Source organism: Schistocerca gregaria, unplaced genomic scaffold, assembly GCF_023897955.1.
Source record: "Schistocerca gregaria isolate iqSchGreg1 unplaced genomic scaffold, iqSchGreg1.2 ptg000077l, whole genome shotgun sequence".
NCBI classification, from domain to species: Eukaryota; Metazoa; Arthropoda; class Insecta; order Orthoptera; family Acrididae; genus Schistocerca; species Schistocerca gregaria.
The window spans coordinates 9,499,600-9,519,556 of record NW_026061710.1 but is presented as its reverse complement, the minus strand read 5'-3'; the positions used below and the strand labels follow the sequence as shown (position 1 = coordinate 9,519,556).

The following is a 19,957-nucleotide window of genomic DNA, read 5'->3' as shown; positions in this document are numbered from 1 at the left end:
GATATGTGAGAAATACATCTATAAAATGTAATTCAGACTGCCTCGTCCCACCTTATGCTGTACCACTTTGGCAAATGCTTTATCTGCGCCATTCGCCTTAATCGCATCTGAGAGTAATTCTTAAAAAAACGCCTGTCGCTAATTGTTCGTCATCACAGGTACTGTTTGCAATACGGCCACGACGCGCAACTGATTTCCAAAATTCATCTTTCTCCTGTGAGGATGGAACTTGCGACCCCTGGTTTATTACACCAGTGCTCTACCACTGAGCTAAAGAGGCGCGGCCTAGCGGTACTTTTGGGTACTTCGTCCTTACGGTCGTCTGCATCATCAGACTTTAGCTGACAACACTTCATATTACCGGCTAATATTTGCAGCTATGGCGACAAATTACTGCTTGGCTACACATCTGACACGTAACCGATGTGCTCTCCAAACAACAACACTTGCATTTCAGAACATGTCTTTCACACATGTCTACAAAATCACCTTCACCTTCAAATACAGTTTCCTTGCGACTGACAGAGACGTAGGCAAAGTTTAAAGTTGCTATTTCCATTAAATCTCGTTAATCAGAAAAACGGTGATTTACACCTGCAGCGGAACAAAATTCCGTTCCGCCCAGCGTCTGGCTCGAAAACACGACCCTGGGTTTAAGAGTCTGACGCTCTACCGACTGAGGTAGCCGGCTACCTCGGTGAATACCTGCCGGGTAGCACGTCACACAGTACTCGTTTGGGTTGGGTGGTCCCATACAGAATCTCTCCATGATGCCTAATGTTTTCCTAACGTCACACTCGTCACGTACTTCACTTTTATGTCATAATCATTTCTGAGAGGTAAAGAAATTGCATGACAACATGCAGAGCTAGTGGCGTCAAAATTAACACACATACTTTATGTGACTCAAAAGCCGAACGAGTTACTTTCCGACGTTGTTTTAGATGTGCAAGTGATAGTCAAAACTCGCTGTGTCGGCACTCTGCCGACAATTTCGCTAGTTAACACCGGTCTTGTTGTGTGTGTTTCAAGCTCAAGAGCATCTCCAAGCAAAAAATGGTCAACAGCAACATTCAGACTGTTTCGTACTGCTCAATTGCTACATTAAAACGTTATGTTTCTTTTTCAGAACTGGAAAAACACAAGCGTGACAGCATTCGAACCTGTAATCTTCAGATCCGAAGTCCGACGCCTTATCCATTAGGCCACACGGTCACTGACGACCAACATTTACATGTATACGACTCATCTCGAAACGCTCACACCCCTGAGGATTTGTGTTTTCGTTCTGCACAGCCGCTGCCCCTTGCTCTTTCCCACCCATTCGTTACATTCAACCTCTGACGTGACCGACCAAATATAGACTGAGAAACAAGACCACACACTTTGTGCATTCGGAATCGAAGGCAGGGCGTCCCTCGCCGCATTTGCTACGATTGCCATTTGCTACTTCTGCAGAAGCGGCGGCGGCGACGACGACGACGACGAATATCGCGAGAGGCTCTGAGATATGTGAGAAATACATCTATAAAATGTAATTCAGACTGCCTCGTCCCACCTTATGCTGTACCGCTTTGGCAAATGCTTTATCTGCGCCATTCGCCTTAATCGCATCTGAGAGTAATTCTTAAAAAAACGCCTGTCGCTAATTGTTCGTCATCACAGGTACTGTTTGCAATACGGCCACGACGCGCAACTGATTTCCAAAATTAATCTTTCTCCTGTGAGGATGGAACTTACGACCCCTGGTTTCCTACACCAGTTCTCTACCACTGAGCTAAAGAAGCGTGGCCTAGCGGTACTCTTGGGTGCTTCGTCCTTACGGTCGTCTGCATCATCAGACTTTAGCTGACAACACTTCATATTACCGGCTAATATTTGCAGCTATGGCGACAAATTACTGCTTGGCTACACATCTGACACGTAACCGATGTGCTCTCCAAACAACAACACTTGCATTTCAGAACATGTCTTTCACACATGTCTACAAAATCACCTTCACCTTCAAATACAGTTTCCTTGCGACTGACAGAGACGTAGGCAAAGTTTAAAGTTGCTATTTCCATTAAGTCTCGTTAATCATAAAAACGGTGATTTACACCTGCAGCGGATCAAAATTCCGTTCCGCCCAGCGTCTGGCTCGAACCCACGACCCTGGGTTTAAGAGTCTGACGCTCTACCGACTGAGCTAGCCGGCTACCTCGGTGAATACCTGCCGGGTAGCACGTCACACAGTACTCGTTTGGGTTGGGTGGTCCCATACAGAATCTCTCCATGATGCCTAATGTTTTCCTAACGTCACACTCGTCACGTACTTCACTTTTATGTCATAATCATTTCTGAGAGGTAAAGATATTGCATGACAACATGCAGAGCTAGTGGCGTCAAAATTAACACACATACTTTATGTGACTCAAAAGCCGAACGAGTTACTTTCCGACGTTGTTTTAGATGTGCAAGTGATAGTCAAAACTCGCTGTGTTGGCACTCTGCCGACCATTTCGCTAGTTAACACCGGTCTTGTTGTGTGTGTTTCAAGGTCAAGAGCATCTCCAAGCAAAAAATGGTCAACAGCAACATTCAGACTGTTTCGTACTGCTCAATTGCTACATTAAAACGTTATGTTTCTTTTTCAGAACTGGAAAAACACAAGCGTGACAGCATTCGAACCTGTAATCTTCAGATCCGAAGTCCGACGCCTTATCCATTTTTTTTTTTTTTTTTTTTTATTGTCATCCTTGCGCAGGGGCCATGCTAATCTTCTCTGTATCGTTCCAACTTTAGTATATGTACCGCCGAAGCGAGTACTCCATTAGGCCACACGGTCACTGACGACCAACATTTACATGTATACGACTCATCTCGAAACGCTCACACCCCTGAGGATTTGTGTTTTCGTTCTGCACAGCCGCTGCCCCTTGCTCTTTCCCACCCATTCGTTACATTCAACCTCTGACGTGACCGACCAAATATAGACTGAGAAACAAGACCACACACTTTGTGCATTCGGAATCGAAGGCAGGGCGTCCCTCGCCGCATTTGCTACGATTGCCATTTGCTACTTCTGCAGAAGCGGCGGCGGCGACGACGACGACGACGACGACGACGACGAATATCGCGAGAGGCTCTGAGATATGTGAGAAATACATCTATAAAATGTAATTCAGACTGCCTCGTCCCACCTTATGCTGTACCGCTTTGGCAAATGCTTTATCTGCGCCATTCGCCTTAATCGCATCTGAGAGTAATTCTTAAAAAAACGCCTGTCGCTAATTGTTCGTCATCACAGGTACTGTTTGCAATACGGCCACGACGCGCAACTGATTTCCAAAATTCATCTTTCTCCTGTGAGGATGGAACTTACGACCCCTGGTTTATTACACCAGTGCTCTACCACTGAGCTAAACAGGCGCGGCCTAGCGGTACTCTTGGGTACTTCGTCCTTACGGTCGTCTGCATCATCAGACTTTAGCTGACAACACTTCATATTACCGGCTAATATTTGCAGCTATGGCGACAAATTACTGCTTGGCTACACATCTGACACGTAACCGATGTGCTCTCCAAACAACAACACTTGCATTTCAGAACATGTCTTTCACACATGTCTACAAAATCACCTTCACCTTCAAATACAGTTTCCTTGCGACTGACAGAGACATAGGCAAAGTTTAAAGTTGCTATTTCCATTAAATCTCGTTAATCAGAAAAACGGTGATTTTCACCTGCAGCGGAACAAAATTCCGTTCCGCCCAGCGTCTGGCTCGAAACCACGACCCTGGGTTTAAGAGTCTGACGCTCTACCGACTGAGCTAGCCGGCTCCCTCGGTGAATACCTGCCGGGTAGCACGTCACACAGTACTCGTTTGGGTTGGGTGGTCCCATACAGAATCTCTCCATGATGCCTAATGTTTTCCTAACGTCACACTCGTCACGTACTTCACTTTTATGTCATAATCATTTCTGAGAGGTAAAGAAATTGCATGACAACATGCAGAGCTAGTGGCGTCAAAATTAACACACATACTTTATGTGACTCAAAAGCCGAACGAGTTACTTTCCGACGTTGTTTTAGATGTGCAAGTGATAGTCAAAACTCGCTGTGTCGGCACTCTGCCGACAATTTCGCTAGTTAACACCGGTCTTGTTGTGTGTGTTTCAAGCTCAAGAGCATCTCCAAGCAAAAAATGGTCAACAGCAACATTCAGACTGTTTCGTACTGCTCAATTGCTACATTAAAACGTTGTGTTTCTTTTTCAGAACTGGAAAAACACAAGCGTGACAGCATTCGAACCTGTAATCTTCAGATCCGAAGTCCGACGCCTTATCCATTAGGCCACACGGTCACTGACGACCAACATTTACATGTATACGACTCATCTCGAAACGCTCACACCCCTGAGGATTTGTGTTTTCGTTCTGCACAGCCGCTGCCCCTTGCTCTTTCCCACCCATTCGTTACATTCAACCTCTGACGTGACCGACCAAATATAGACTGAGAAACAAGACCACACACTTTGTGCATTCGGAATCGAAGGCAGGGCGTCCCTCGCCGCATTTGCTACGATTGCCATTTGCTACTTCTGCAGAAGCGGCGGCGGCGACGACGACGACGATGACGACGACGACGACGACGACGAATATCGCGAGAGGCTCTGAGATATGTGAGAAATACATCTATAAAATGTAATTCAGACTGCCTCGTCCCACCTTATGCTGTACCGCTTTGGCAAATGCTTTATCTGCGCCATTCGCCTTAATCGCATCTGAGAGTAATTCTTAAAAAAACGCCTGTCGCTAATTGTTCGTCATCACAGGTACTGTTTGCAATACGGCCACGACGCGCAACTGATTTCCAAAATTCATCTTTCTCCTGTGAGGATGGAACTTACGACCTCTGGTTTATTACACCAGTGCTCTACCACTGAGCTAAAGAGGCGCGGCCTAGCGGTACTCTTGGGTACTTCGTCCTTACGGTCGTCTGCATCATCAGACTTTAGCTGACAACACTTCATATTACCGGCTAATATTTGCAGCTATGGCGACAAATTACTGCTTGGCTACACATCTGACACGTAACCGATGTGCTCTCCAAACAACAACACTTGCATTTCAGAACATGTCTTTCACACATGTCTACAAAATCACCTTCACCTTCAAATACAGTTTCCTTGCGACTGACAGAGACGTAGGCAAAGTTTAAAGTTGCTATTTCCATTAAATCTCGTTAATCAGAAAAACGGTGATTTACACCTGCAGCGGAACAAAATTCCTTTCCGCCCAGCGTCTGGCTCGAACCCACGACCCTGGGTTTATGAGTCTGACACTCTACCGACTGAGCTAGCCGGCTACCTCGGTGAATACCTGCCGGGTAGCACGTCACACAGTACTCGTTTGGGTTGGGTGGTCCCATACAGAATCTCTCCATGATGCCTAATGTTTTCCTAACGTCACACTCGTCACGTACTTCACTTTTATGTCATAATCATTTCTGAGAGGTAAAGAAATTGCATGACAACATGCAGAGCTAGTGGCGTCAAAATTAACACACATACTTTATGTGACTGAAAAGCCGAACGAGTTACTTTCCGACGTTGTTTTAGATGTGCAAGTGATAGTCAAAACTCGCTGTGTCGGCACTCTGCCGACAATTTCGCTAGTTAACACCGGTCTTGTTGTGTGTGTTTCAAGCTGAAGAGCATCTCCAAGCAAAAAATGGTCAACAGCAACATTCAGACTGTTTCGTACTGCTCAATTGCTACATTAAAACGTTATGTATCTTTTTCAGAACTGGAAAAACACAAGCGTGACAGCATTCGAACCTGTAATCTTCAGATCCGAAGTCCGACGCCTTATCCATTAGGCCACACGGTCACTGACGACCAACATTTACATGTATACGACTCATCTCGAAACGCTCACACCCCTGAGGATTTGTGTTTTCGTTCTGCACAGCCGCTGCCCCTTGCTCTTTCCCACCCATTCGTTACATTCAACCTCTGACGTGACCGACCAAATATAGACTGAGAAACAAGACCACACACTTTGTGCATTCGGAATCGAAGGCAGGGCGTCCCTCGCCGCATTTGCTACGATTGCCATTTGCTACTTCTGCAGAAGCGGCGGCGGCGACGACGACGACGACGAATATCGCGAGAGGCTCTGAGATATGTGAGAAATACATCTATAAAATGTAATTCAGACTGCCTCGTCCCACCTTATGCTGTACCGCTTTGGCAAATGCTTTATCTGCGCCATTCGCCTTAATCGCATCTGAGAGTAATTCTTAAAAAAACGCCTGTCGCTAATTGTTCGTCATCACAGGTACTGTTTGCAATACGGCCACGACGCGCAACTGATTTCCAAAATTAATCTTTCTCCTGTGAGGATGGAACTTACGACCCCTGGTTTACTACACCAGTGCTCTACCACTGAGCTAAAGAAGCGCGGCCTAGCGGTACTCTTGGGTACTTCGTCCTTACGGTCGTCTGCATCATCAGACTTTAGCTGACAACACTTCATATTACCCGCTAGTATTTGCAGCTATGGCGACAAATTACTGCTTGGCTACACATCTGACACGTAACCGATGTGCTCTCCAAACAACAACACTTGCATTTCAGAACATGTCTTTCACACATGTCTACAAAATCACCTTCACCTTCAAATACAGTTTCCTTGCGACTGACAGAGACGTAGGCAAAGTTTAAAGTTGCTATTTCCATTAAATCTCGTTAATCAGAAAAACGGTGATTTACACCTGCAGCGGATCAAAATTCCGTTCCGCCCAGCGTCTGGCTCGAACCCACGACCCTAGGTTTAAGAGTCTGACGCTCTACCGACTGAGCTAGCCGGCTACCTCGGTGAATACCTGCCGGGTAGCACGTCACACAGTACTCGTTTGGGTTGGGTGGTCCCATACAGAATCTCTCCATGATGCCTAATGTTTTCCTAACGTCACACTCGTCACGTACTTCACTTTTATGTCATAATCATTTCTGAGAGGTAAAGAAATTGCATGACAACATGCAGAGCTAGTGGCGTCAAAATTAACACACATACTTTATGTGACTCAAAAGCCGAACGAGTTACTTTCCGACGTTGTTTTAGATGTGCAAGTGATAGTCAAAACTCGCTGTGTTGGCACTCTGCCGACCATTTCGCTAGTTAACACCGGTCTTGTTGTGTGTGTTTCAAGGTCAAGAGCATCTCCAAGCAAAAAATGGTCAACAGCAACATTCAGACTGTTTCGTACTGCTCAATTGCTACATCAAAACGTTATGTTTCTTTTTCAGAACTGGAAAAACACAAGCGTGACAGCATTCGAACCTGTAATCTTCAGATCCGAAGTCCGACGCCTTATCCATTAGGCCACACGGTCACTGACGACCAACATTTACATGTATACGACTCATCGCGAAACGCTCACACCCCTGAGGATTTGTGTTTTCGTTCTGCACAGCCGCTGCCCCTTGCTCTTTCCCACCCATTCGTTACATTCAACCTCTGACGTGACCGACCAAATATAGACTGAGAAACAAGACCACACACATTGTGCATTCGGAATCGAAGGCAGGGCGTCCCTCGCCGCATTTGCTACGATTGCCATTTGCTACTTCTGCAGAAGCGGCGGCGGCGGCGACGACGACGACGACGACGACGAATATCGCGAGAGGCTCTGAGATATGTGAGAAATACATCTATAAAATGTAATTCAGACTGCCTCGTCCCACCTTATGCTGTACCGCTTTGGCAAATGCTTTATCTGCGCCATTCGTCTTAAACGCATCTGAGAGTAATTCTTAAAAAAAACGCCTGTCGCTAATTGTTCGTCATCACAGGTACTGTTTGCAATACGGCCACGACGCGCAACTGATTTCCAAAATTCATCTTTTTCCTGTGAGGATGGAACTTACGACCCCTGGTTTATTACACCAGTGCTCTACCACTGAGCTAAAGAAGCACGGCCTAGCGGTACTCTTGGGTGCTTCGTCCTTACGGTCGTCTGCATCATCAGACTTTAGCTGACAACACTTCATATTACCGGCTAATATTTGCAGCTATGGCGACAAATTACTGCTTGGCTACACATCTGACACGTAACCGATGTGCTCTCCAAACAACAACACTTGCATTTCAGAACATGTCTTTCACACATGTCTACAAAATCACCTTCACCTTCAAATACAGTTTCCTTGCGACTGACAGAGACGTAGGCAAAGTTTAAAGTTGCTATTTCCATTAAATCTCGTTAATCAGAAAAACGGTGATTTACACCTGCAGCGGAACAAAATTCCGTTCCGCCCAGCGTCTGGCTCGAACCCACGACCCTAGGTTTAAGAGTCTGACGCTCTACCGACTGAGCTAGCCGGCTACCTCGGTGAATACCTGCCGGGTAGCACGTCACACAGTACTCGTTTGGGTTGGGTGGTCCCATAAGAATCTCTCCATGATGCCTAATGTTTTCCTAACGTCACACTCGTCACGTACTTCACTTTTATGTCATAATCATTTCTGAGAGGTAAAGAAATTGCATGACAACATGCAGAGCTAGTGGCGTCAAAATTAACACACATACTTTATGTGACTCAAAAGCCGAACGAGTTACTTTCCGACGTTGTTTTAGATGTGCAAGTGATAGTCAAAACTCGCTGTGTTGGCACTCTGCCGACCATTTCGCTAGTTAACACCGGTCTTGTTGTGTGTGTTTCAAGGTCAAGAGCATCTCCAAGCAAAAAATGGTCAACAGCAACATTCAGACTGTTTCGTACTGCTCAATTGCTACATTAAAACGTTATGTTTCTTTTTCAGAACTGGAAAAACACAAGCGTGACAGCATTCGAACCTGTAATCTTCAGATCCGAAGTCCGACGCCTTATCCATTAGGCCACACGGTCACTGACGACCAACATTTACATGTATACGACTCATCTCGAAACGCTCACACCCCTGAGGATTTGTGTTTTCGTTCTGCACAGCCGCTGCCCCTTGCTCTTTCCCACCCATTCGTTACATTCAACCTCTGACGTGACCGACCAAATATAGACTGAGAAACAAGACCACACACTTTGTGCATTCGGAATCGAAGGCAGGGCGTCCCTCGCCGCATTTGCTACGATTGCCATTTGCTACTTCTGCAGAAGCGGCGGCGGCGGCGACGACGACGACGATGACGACGACGACGACGACGAATATCGCGAGAGGCTCTGAGATATGTGAGAAATACATCTATAAAATGTAATTCAGACTGCCTCGTCCCACCTTATGCTGTACCGCTTTGGCAAATGCTTTATCTGCGCCATTCGCCTTAATCGCATCTGAGAGTAATTCTTAAAAAAACGCCTGTCGCTAATTGTTCGTCATCACAGGTACTGTTTGCAATACGGCCACGACGCGCAACTGATTTCCAAAATTCATCTTTCTCCTGTGAGGATGGAACTTACGACCCCTGGTTTATTACACCAGTGCTCTACCACTGAGCTAAAGAGGCGCGGCCTAGCGGTACTCTTGGGTACTTCGTCCTTACGGTCGTCTGCATCATCAGACTTTAGCTGACAACACTTCATATTACCGGCTAATATTTGCAGCTATGGCGACAAATTACTGCTTGGCTACACATCTGACACGTAACCGATGTGCTCTCCAAACAACAACACTTGCATTTCAGAACATGTCTTTCACACATGTCTACAAAATCATCTTCACCTTCAAATACAGTTTCCTTGCGACTGACAGAGACGTAGGCAAAGTTTAAAGTTGCTATTTCCATTAAATCTCGTTAATCAGAAAAACGGTGATTTACACCTGCAGCGGAACAAAATTCCGTTCCGCCCAGCGTCTGGCTCGAACCCACGACCCTGGGTTTATGAGTCTGACACTCTACCGACTGAGCTAGCCGGCTACCTCGGTGAATACCTGCCGGGTAGCACGTCACACAGTACTCGTTTGGGTTGGGTGGTCCCATACAGAATCTCTCCATGATGCCTAATGTTTTCCTAACGTCACACTCGTCACGTACTTCACTTTTATGTCATAATCATTTCTGAGAGGTAAAGAAATTGCATGACAACATGCAGAGCTAGTGGCGTCAAAATTAACACACATACTTTATGTGACTGAAAAGCCGAACGAGTTACTTTCCGACGTTGTTTTAGATGTGCAAGTGATAGTCAAAACTCGCTGTGTCGGCACTCTGCCGACAATTTCGCTAGTTAACACCGGTCTTGTTGTGTGTGTTTCAAGCTGAAGAGCATCTCCAAGCAAAAAATGGTCAACAGCAACATTCAGACTGTTTCGTACTGCTCAATTGCTACATTAAAACGTTATGTATCTTTTTCAGAACTGGAAAAACACAAGCGTGACAGCATTCGAACCTGTAATCTTCAGATCCGAAGTCCGACGCCTTATCCATTAGGCCACACGGTCACTGACGACCAACATTTACATGTATACGACTCATCTCGAAACGCTCACACCCCTGAGGATTTGTGTTTTCGTTCTGCACAGCCGCTGCCCCTTGCTCTTTCCCACCCATTCGTTACATTCAACCTCTGACGTGACCGACCAAATATAGACTGAGAAACAAGACCACACACTTTGTGCATTCGGAATCGAAGGCAGGGCGTCCCTCGCCGCATTTGCTACGATTGCCATTTGCTACTTCTGCAGAAGCGGCGGCGGCGACGACGACGACGACGAATATCGCGAGAGGCTCTGAGATATGTGAGAAATACATCTATAAAATGTAATTCAGACTGCCTCGTCCCACCTTATGCTGTACCGCTTTGGCAAATGCTTTATCTGCGCCATTCGTCTTAAACGCATCTGAGAGTAATTCTTAAAAAAAACGCCTGTCGCTAATTGTTCGTCATCACAGGTACTGTTTGCAATACGGCCACGACGCGCAACTGATTTCCAAAATTCATCTTTTTCCTGTGAGGATGGAACTTACGACCCCTGGTTTATTACACCAGTGCTCTACCACTGAGCTAAAGAAGCACGGCCTAGCGGTACTCTTGGGTGCTTCGTCCTTACGGTCGTCTGCATCATCAGACTTTAGCTGACAACACTTCATATTACCGGCTAATATTTGCAGCTATGGCGACAAATTACTGCTTGGCTACACATCTGACACGTAACCGATGTGCTCTCCAAACAACAACACTTGCATTTCAGAACATGTCTTTCACACATGTCTACAAAATCACCTTCACCTTCAAATACAGTTTCCTTGCGACTGACAGAGACGTAGGCAAAGTTTAAAGTTGCTATTTCCATTAAATCTCGTTAATCAGAAAAACGGTGATTTACACCTGCAGCGGATCAAAATTCCGTTCCGCCCAGCGTCTGGCTCGAACCCACGACCCTAGGTTTAAGAGTCTGACGCTCTACCGACTGAGCTAGCCGGCTACCTCGGTGAATACCTGCCGGGTAGCACGTCACACAGTACTCGTTTGGGTTGGGTGGTCCCATAAGAATCTCTCCATGATGCCTAATGTTTTCCTAACGTCACACTCGTCACGTACTTCACTTTTATGTCATAATCATTTCTGAGAGGTAAAGAAATTGCATGACAACATGCAGAGCTAGTGGCGTCAAAATTAACACACATACTTTATGTGACTCAAAAGCCGAACGAGTTACTTTCCGACGTTGTTTTAGATGTGCAAGTGATAGTCAAAACTCGCTGTGTTGGCACTCTGCCGACCATTTCGCTAGTTAACACCGGTCTTGTTGTGTGTGTTTCAAGGTCAAGAGCATCTCCAAGCAAAAAATGGTCAACAGCAACATTCAGACTGTTTCGTACTGCTCAATTGCTACATTAAAACGTTATGTTTCTTTTTCAGAACTGGAAAAACACAAGCGTGACAGCATTCGAACCTGTAATCTTCAGATCCGAAGTCCGACGCCTTATCCATTAGGCCACACGGTCACTGATGACCAACATTTACATGTATACGACTCATCTCGAAACGCTCACACCCCTGAGGATTTGTGTTTTCGTTCTGCACAGCCGCTGCCCCTTGCTCTTTCCCACCCATTCGTTACATTCAACCTCTGACGTGACCGACCAAATATAGACTGAGAAACAAGACCACACACTTTGTGCATTCGGAATCGAAGGCAGGGCGTCCCTCGCCGCATTTGCTACGATTGCCATTTGCTACTTCTGCAGAAGCGCCGGCGGCGGCGACGACGACGACGACGACGACGAATATCGCGAGAGGCTCTGAGATATGTGAGAAATACATCTATAAAATGTAATTCAGACTGCCTCGTCCCACCTTATGCTGTACCGCTTTGGCAAATGCTTTATCTGCGCCATTCGTCTTAAACGCATCTGAGAGTAATTCTTAAAAAAAACGCCTGTCGCTAATTGTTCGTCATCACAGGTACTGTTTGCAATACGGCCACGACGCGCAACTGATTTCCAAAATTCATCTTTTTCCTGTGAGGATGGAACTTACGACCCCTGGTTTATTACACCAGTGCTCTACCACTGAGCTAAAGAAGCGCGGCCTAGCGGTACTCTTGGGTGCTTCGTCCTTACGGTCGTCTGCATCATCAGACTTTAGCTGACAACACTTCATATTACCGGCTAATATTTGCAGCTATGGCGACAAATTACTGCTTGGCTACACATCTGACACGTAACCGATGTGCTCTCCAAACAACAACACTTGCATTTCAGAACATGTCTTTCACACATGTCTACAAAATCACTTTCACCTTCAAATACAGTTTCCTTGCGACTGACAGAGACGTAGGCAAAGTTTAAAGTTGCTATTTCCATTAAATCTCGTTAATCAGAAAAACGGTGATTTACTCCTGCAGCGGAACAAAATTCCGTTCCGCCCAGCGCCTGGCTCGAACCCACGACCCTGGGATTAAGAGTCTGACGCTCTACCGACTGAGCTAGCCGGCTACCTCGGTGAATACCTGCCGGGTAGCACGTCACACAGTACTCGTTTGGGTTGGGTGGTCCCATACAGAATCTCTCCATGATGCCTAATGTTTTCCTAACGTCACACTCGTCACGTACTTCACTTTTATCTCATAATCATTTCTGAGAGGTAAAGAAATTGCATGACAACATGCAGAGCTAGTGGCGTCAAAATTAACACACATACTTTATGTGACTCAAAAGCCGAACGAGCTACTTTCCGACGTTGTTTTAGATGTGCAAGTGATAGTCAAAACTCGCTGTGTCGGCACTCTGCCGAACATTTCGCTAGTTAACACCGGTCTTGTTGTGTGTGTTTCAAGCTCAAGAGCATCTCCAAGCAAAAAATGGTCAACAGCAACATTCAGACTGTTTCGTACTGCTTAATTGCTACATTAAAACGTTATGTTTCTTTTTCAGAACTGGAAAAACACAAGCGTGACAGCATTCGAACCTGTAATCTTCAAATCCGAAGTCCGACGCCTTATCCATTAGACCACACGGTCACTGACGACCAACATTTACATGTATACGACTCATCTCGAAACGCTCACACCCCTGAGGATTTGTGTTTTCGTTCTACACAGCCGCTGCCCCTTGCTCTTTCCCACCCATTCGTTACATTCAACCTCTGTCGTGACCGACCAAATATAGACTGAGAAACAAGACCACACACTTTGTGCATTCGGAATCGAAGGCAGGGCGTCCCTCGCCGCATTTGCTACGATTGCCATTTGCTACTTCTGCAGAAGCGGCGGCGGCGACGACGACGACGACGACGACGAATATCGCGAGAGGCTCTGAGATATGTGAGAAATACATCTATAAAATGTAATTCAGACTGCCTCGTCCCACCTTATGCTGTACCGCTTTGGCAAATGCTTTATCTGCGCCATTCACCTTAATCGCATCTAAAGAGTAATTCTTAAAAAAACGCCTGTCGCTAATTGTTCGTCATCACAGGTACTGTTTGCAATACGGCCACGACGCGCAACTGATTTCCAAAATTAATCTTTCTCCTGTGAGGATGGAACTTACGACCCCTGGTTTACTACACCAGTGCTCTACCACTGAGCTAAAGAAGCGCGGCCCAGCGGTACTCTTGGGTGCTTCGTCCTTACGGTCGTCTGCATCATCAGACTTTAGCTGACAACACTTCATATTACCGGCTAATATTTGCAGCTATGGCGACAAATTACTGCTTGGCTACACATCTGACACGTAACCGATGTGCTCTCCAAACAACAACACTTGCATTTCAGAACATGTCTTTCACACATGTCTACAAAATCACCTTCACCTTCAAATACAGTTTCCTTGCGACTGACAGAGACGTAGGCAAAGTTTAAAGTTGCTATTTCCATTAAATCTCGTTAAACATAAAAACGGTGATTTACACCTGCAGCGGATCAAAATTCCGTTCCGCCCAGCGTCTGGCTCGAACCCACGACCCTGGGTTTAAGAGTCTGACACTCTACCGACTGAGCTAGCCGGCTACCTCGGTGAATACCTGCCGGGTAGCACGTCACACAGTACTCGTTTGGGTTGGGTGGTCCCATACAGAATCTCTCCATGATGCCTAATGTTTTCCTAACGTCACACTCGTCACGTACTTCACTTTTATGTCATAATCATTTCTGAGAGGTAAAGAAATTGCATGACAACATGCAGAGCTAGTGGCGTCAAAATTAACACACATACTTTATGTGACTCAAAAGCCGAACGAGTTACTTTCCGACGTTGTTTTAGATGTGCAAGTGATAGTCAAAACTCGCTGTGTTGGCACTCTGCCGACCATTTCGCTAGTTAACACCGGTCTTGTTGTGTGTGTTTCAAGGTCAAGAGCATCTCCAAGCAAAAAATGGTCAACAGCAACATTCAGACTGTTTCGTACTGCTCAATTGCTACATTAAAACGTTATGTTTCTTTTTCAGAACTGGAAAAACACAAGCGTGACAGCATTCGAACCTGTAATCTTCAGATCCGAAGTCCGACGCCTTATACATTTTTTTTTTTTTTTTATTGTCATCCTTGCGCAGGGGCCATGCTAATCTTCTCTGTATCGTTCCAACTTTAGTATATGTACCGCCGAAGCGAGTACTCCATTAGGCCACACGGTCACTGACGACCAACATTTACATGTATACGACTCATCTCGAAACGCTCACACCCCTGAGGATTTGTGTTTTCGTTCTGCACAGCCGCTGCCCCTTGCTCTTTCCCACCCATTCGTTACATTCAACCTCTGACGTGACCGACCAAATATAGACTGAGAAACAAGACCACACACTTTGTGCATTCGGAATCGAAGGCAGGGCGTCCCTCGCCGCATTTGCTACGATTGCCATTTGCTACTTCTGCAGAAGCGGCGGCGGCGGCGACGACGACGACGACGACGACGACGAATATCGCGAGAGGCTCTGAGATATGTGAGAAATACATCTATAAAATGTAATTCAGACTGCCTCGTCCCATCTTATGCTGTACCGCTTTGGCAAATGCTTTATCTGCGCCATTCGTCTTAAACGCATCTGAGAGTAATTCTTAAAAAAAACGCCTGTCGCTAATTGTTCGTCATCACAGGTACTGTTTGCAATACGGCCACGACGCGCAACTGATTTCCAAAATTCATCTTTTTCCTGTGAGGATGGAACTTACGACCCCTGGTTTATTACACCAGTGCTCTACCACTGAGCTAAAGAAGCGCGGCCTAGCGGTACTCTTGGGTGCTTCGTCCTTACGGTCGTCTGCATCATCAGACTTTAGCTGACAACACTTCATATTACCGGCTAATATTTGCAGCTATGGCGACAAATTACTGCTTGGCTACACATCTGACACGTAACCGATGTGCTCTCCAAACAACAACACTTGCATTTCAGAACATGTCTTTCACACATGTCTACAAAATCACTTTCACCTTCAAATACAGTTTCCTTGCGACTGACAGAGACGTAGGCAAAGTTTAAAGTTGCTATTTCCATTAAATCTCGTTAATCAGAAAAACGGTGATTTACTCCTGCAGCGGAACAAAATTCCGTTCCGCCCAGCGCCTGGCTCGAACCCACGACCCTGGGATTAAGAGTCTGACGCTCTACCGACTGAGCTAGCCGGCTACCTCGGTGAATACCTGCCGGGTAGCACGTCACACAGTACTCGTTTGGGTTGGGTGGTCCCATACAGAATCTCTCCATGATGCCTAATGTTTTCCTAACGTCACACTCGTCACGTACTTCACTTTTATGTCATAATCATTTCTGAGAGGTAAAGAAATTGCATGACAACATGCAGAGCTAGTGGCGTCAAAATTAACACACATACTTTATGTGACTCAAAAGCCGAACGAGTTACTTTCCGACGTTGTTTTAGATGTGCAAGTGATAGTCAAAACTCGCTGTGTCGGCACTCTGCCGAACATTTCGCTAGTTAACACCGGTCTTGTTGTGTGTGTTTCAAGCTCAAGAGCATCTCCAAGCAAAAAATGGTCAACAGCAACATTCAGACTGTTTCGTACTGCTTAATTGCTACATTAAAACGTTATGTTTCTTTTTCAGAACTGGAAAAACACAAGCGTGACAGCATTCGAACCTGTAATCTTCAAATCCGAAGTCCGACGCCTTATCCATTAGACCACACGGTCACTGACGACCAACATTTACATGTATACGACTCATCTCGAAACGCTCACACCCCTGAGGATTTGTGTTTTCGTTCTACACAGCCGCTGCCCCTTGCTCTTTCCCACCCATTCGTTACATTCAACCTCTGTCGTGACCGACCAAATATAGACTGAGAAACAAGACCACACACTTTGTGCATTCGGAATCGAAGGCAGGGCGTCCCTCGCCGCATTTGCTACGATTGCCATTTGCTACTTCTGCAGAAGCGGCGGCGGCGACGACGACGACGACGACGACGACGAATATCGCGAGAGGCTCTGAGATATGTGAGAAATACATCTATAAAATGTAATTCAGACTGCCTCGTCCCACCTTATGCTGTACCGCTTTGGCAAATGCTTTATCTGCGCCATTCGCCTTAATCGCATCTAAAGAGTAATTCTTAAAAAAACGCCTGTCGCTAATTGTTCGTCATCACAGGTACTGTTTGCAATACGGCCACGACGCGCAACTGATTTCCAAAATTAATCTTTCTCCTGTGAGGATGGAACTTACGACCCCTGGTTTACTACACCAGTGCTCTACCACTGAGCTAAAGAAGCGCGGCCCAGCGGTACTCTTGGGTGCTTCGTCCTTACGGTCGTCTGCATCATCAGACTTTAGCTGACAACACTTCATATTACCGGCTAATATTTGCAGCTATGGCGACAAATTACTGCTTGGCTACACATCTGACACGTAACCGATGTGCTCTCCAAACAACAACACTTGCATTTCAGAACATGTCTTTCACACATGTCTACAAAATCACCTTCACCTTCAAATACAGTTTCCTTGCGACTGACAGAGACGTAGGCAAAGTTTAAAGTTGCTATTTCCATTAAATCTCGTTAAACATAAAAACGGTGATATACACCTGCAGCGGATCAAAATTCCGTTCCGCCCAGCGTCTGGCTCGAACCCACGACCCTGGGTTTAAGAGTCTGACACTCTACCGACTGAGCTAGCCGGCTACCTCGGTGAATACCTGCCGGGTAGCACGTCACACAGTACTCGTTTGGGTTGGGTGGTCCCATACAGAATCTCTCCATGATGCCTAATGTTTTCCTAACGTCACACTCGTCACGTACTTCACTTTTATGTCATAATCATTTCTGAGAGGTAAAGAAATTGCATGACAACATGCAGAGCTAGTGGCGTCAAAATTAACACACATACTTTATGTGACTCAAAAGCCGAACGAGTTACTTTCCGACGTTGTTTTAGATGTGCAAGTGATAGTCGAAACTCGCTGTGTTGGCACTCTGCCGACCATTTCGCTAGTTAACACCGGTCTTGTTGTGTGTGTTTCAAGGTCAAGAGCATCTCCAAGCAAAAAATGGTCAACAGCAACATTCAGACTGTTTCGTACTGCTCAATTGCTACATTAAAACGTTATGTTTCTTTTTCAGAACTGGAAAAACACAAGCGTGACAGCATTCGAACCTGTAATCTTCAGATCCGAAGTCCGACGCCTTATACATTTTTTTTTTTTTTTTTTTTTTTATTGTCATCCTTGCGCAGGGGCCATGCTAATCTTCTCTGTATCGTTCCAACTTTAGTATATGTACCGCCGAAGCGAGTACTCCATTAGGCCACACGGTCACTGACGACCAACATTTACATGTATACGACTCATCTCGAAACGCTCACACCCCTGAGGATTTGTGTTTTCGTTCTGCACAGCCGCTGCCCCTTGCTCTTTCCCACCCATTCGTTACATTCAACCTCTGACGTGACCGACCAAATATAGACTGAGAAACAAGACCACACACTTTGTGCATTCGGAATCGAAGGCAGGGCGTCCCTCGCCGCATTTGCTACGATTGCCATTTGCTACTTCTGCAGAAGCGGCGGCGGCGACGACGACGACGACGACGACGACGACGACGACGACGACGAATATCGCGAGAGGCTCTGAGATATGTGAGAAATACATCTATAAAATGTAATTCAGACTGCCTCGTCCCACCTTATGCTGTACCGCTTTGGCAAATGCTTTATCTGCGCCATTCGCCTTAATCGCATCTGAGAGTAATTCTTAAAAAAACGCCTGTCGCTAATTGTTCGTCATCACAGGTACTGTTTGCAATACGGCCACGACGCGCAACTGATTTCCAAAATTCATCTTTCTCCTGTGAGGATGGAACTTACGACCCCTGGTTTATTACACCAGTGCTCTACCACTGAGCTAAACAGGCGCGGCCTAGCGGTACTCTTGGGTACTTCGTCCTTACGGTCGTCTGCATCATCAGACTTTAGCTGACAACACTTCATATTACCGGCTAATATTTGCAGCTATGGCGACAAATTACTGCTTGGCTACACATCTGACACGTAACCGATGTGCTCTCCAAACAACAACACTTGCATTTCAGAACATGTCTTTCACACATGTCTACAAAATCACCTTCACCTTCAAATACAGTTTCCTTGCGACTGACAGAGACATAGGCAAAGTTTAAAGTTGCTATTTCCATTAAATCTCGTTAATCAGAAAAACGGTGATTTTCACCTGCAGCGGAACAAAATTCCGTTCCGCCCAGCGTCTGGCTCGAAACCAAGACCCTGGGTTTAAGAGTCTGACGCTCTACCGACTGAGCTAGCCGGCTCCCTCGGTGAATACCTGCCGGGTAGCACGTCACACAGTACTCGTTTGGGTTGGGTGGTCCCATACAGAATCTCTCCATGATGCCTAATGTTTTCCTAACGTCACACTCGTCACGTACTTCACTTTTATGTCATAATCATTTCTGAGAGGTAAAGAAATTGCATGACAACATGCAGAGCTAGTGGCGTCAAAATTAACACACATACTTTATGTGACTCAAAAGCCGAACGAGTTACTTTCCGACGTTGTTTTAGATGTGCAAGTGATAGTCAAAACTCGCTGTGTCGGCACTCTGCCGACAATTTCGCTAGTTAACACCGGTCTTGTTGTGTGTGTTTCAAGCTCAAGAGCATCTCCAAGCAAAAAATGGTCAACAGCAACATTCAGACTGTTTCGTACTGCTCAATTGCTACATTAAAACGTTGTGTTTCTTTTTCAGAACTGGAAAAACACAAGCGTGACAGCATTCGAACCTGTAATCTTCAGATCCGAAGTCCGACGCCTTATCCATTAGGCCACACGGTCACTGACGACCAACATTTACATGTATACGACTCATCTCGAAACGCTCACACCCCTGAGGATTTGTGTTTTCGTTCTGCACAGCCGCTGCCCCTTGCTCTTTCCCACCCATTCGTTACATTCAACCTCTGACGTGACCGACCAAATATAGACTGAGAAACAAGACCACACACTTTGTGCATTCGGAATTGAAGGCAGGGCGTCCCTCGCCGCATTTGCTAC

At 45.9% G+C, this 19,957-nt stretch overlaps 2 non-coding genes and 1 pseudogene across 2 annotated transcripts; all 3 read right to left on the bottom strand.

Annotated features, from left to right (window-relative positions):
• Positions 1-2,701: 2,701 nt before the first annotated feature.
• Positions 2,702-2,808, bottom strand: LOC126301660 (U6 spliceosomal RNA). Its single transcript, XR_007553093.1, has one exon. It is a non-coding gene; the product is annotated as a U6 spliceosomal RNA (small nuclear RNA).
• Positions 2,809-14,943: 12,135 nt separating this feature from the next.
• On the bottom strand, positions 14,944-15,044 carry LOC126301661 (U6 spliceosomal RNA; annotated as a pseudogene).
• A 3,036-nt stretch (positions 15,045-18,080) lies between these two features.
• On the bottom strand, positions 18,081-18,188 carry LOC126301659 (U6 spliceosomal RNA). Its single transcript, XR_007553092.1, has one exon. It is a non-coding gene; the product is annotated as a U6 spliceosomal RNA (small nuclear RNA).
• Between the last annotated feature and the right edge of the window lie 1,769 nt (positions 18,189-19,957).